Source organism: Artibeus jamaicensis, unplaced genomic scaffold (genome assembly GCF_021234435.1).
Source record: "Artibeus jamaicensis isolate MK-2021 breed Jamaican fruit bat unplaced genomic scaffold, CSHL_Jam_final contig_65, whole genome shotgun sequence".
NCBI lineage: Eukaryota > Metazoa > Chordata > Mammalia > Chiroptera > Phyllostomidae > Artibeus > Artibeus jamaicensis.
The window spans coordinates 1136102-1137841 of NW_026521913.1; positions in this window are offsets into that span (position 1 = coordinate 1136102).

A 1740-nucleotide genomic window follows, 5' to 3' on the forward strand; every position below is an offset into this window, starting at 1 on the left:
CACCTTGGAAATCCAGAGGCTCTACCCACCCAATTTATGGGCCCACCAAAGCTGCTTTTTCCATATGAATGGCTGGTCTTGTCTCCTAAATCCTGGTCTTGTCTCCTAAATCCTATCATACAAGCCAACAGCTGGCTTCAGCGAGCCCTAGTGGCAGCCAGTCACAGCTTGGCTTCACCTTGGTCTCTCCAACCCCAGCAGAAGCAGCAGGTGCCCCAAGCAAAATACAGGTGGGGGCTGATCTTGGCCCGCACTACCTGGAAACCCCAGGGCCAAAGCACCCAGTGCACAGCTACTGACCACACTAGAGCACCACCACCCTGCCCCTGCACAGTAGATCCTCCATGAAGGATAGAGTTTGGTGGTCAGTGATCACAGCTAACCCTTGCAGCTCACTGCCCTGAGTAAATCCCTCCCACTGACCTACCAACAGAAACCCAGGATCAACAACAGAGTGTACTCAGCCCACAAGAAGGGTGTACCTCAAGTACCCAGCTTGGGTGATAGGGGAGGCTGTGCCACAGGACCCTACAGGACACCCACTACATTAGGCCACACTACCAAGACAGAGTCAAAAGCACCTCTACCTAATACATTGAAACAAATACAGGGAGGCTTGCAGAAATGAAATAAAGAAAAACGGCCCAAATGAAAACACATCAAAACTCCAGAAAAAGCTAAATGGAGATAAGCAATCTTCAGATGCAGAGCTCAAAACAGTTTATAAAAGATGCTACTTTGTGAGGATCTCAACACCATAAATATTCAGTCAGATACAAAGGATATACTAATTGAAATAATGAACAATGTACAGGGGAATCAAATTGATTTAGTACATAAGCAAAAAGCTACCACACTGAATAAAAGAACCCCCTACAAAATGACAGTACAGAGCCTCTGGGACAACCTAAAGAGGCCCAACATTCACCTCACGGGGTGCCAGGAGAGCAAATTAGAAATCTAGCTGAAAAAAGTGAAAACTTCCCAAAGTTGGTGAGGGAAATAGACATACAAGTCCAGGAAGCACAGTCCCAATTATGATGGATGCAAAGAGGCCATTCTGAGACTCATTATTAAAACGCCAAGGTTTAACTTAACTCTTGTTAGTTAAGTTACCAGTTGGTTGCCAGACTGGGGTGGGGGAAGTGGTAAATGGGTGAAGAAACGAGGGGATTAAGAAGGACAAATAGGTAGTTACAGAATAGTCACAGGGATGTAAAATACAGTAAAGAAATGGAGTAGCCAAAGAAAGTATCTGCATGCCCCATGGATATGAACAATGGTGCAGGGATTGCCTGAGTGGGGGAAAGGGGAAAAGTCAGGACAACTGTAACAGCATAATTAAGAAAATTTAAAACATTTTAAAGAGACTAAAATTGGGGAGTAAACATTTTCTAGTGTTTTAAATTATCTTTCCAATAATTAACTGCAAAAGAGCTAAAACTTCATAGGAGAAAACCTGAAGGTACCACTGTAAGTGCTCAATCACCCATGAAACATACAGTCTTTCTAAGGACACAGGATCATGTATTAAAGCCTATCAAAAACGCAAACCTGAATCAAATCGAAGACAGAAAAACCCAAATCTGTGGACCTCTAAAAAAACTGGCCTGTAAATCTTTAAAAACCTTAACATCGTAAGAGGCCAGGAGCACTGGGCAGACACTGAACCCCCTCACCATGGCCAAAGCCGAACTGCTAGTCTTGGGCTTATCTTACACAAAAACACTCCATATGATA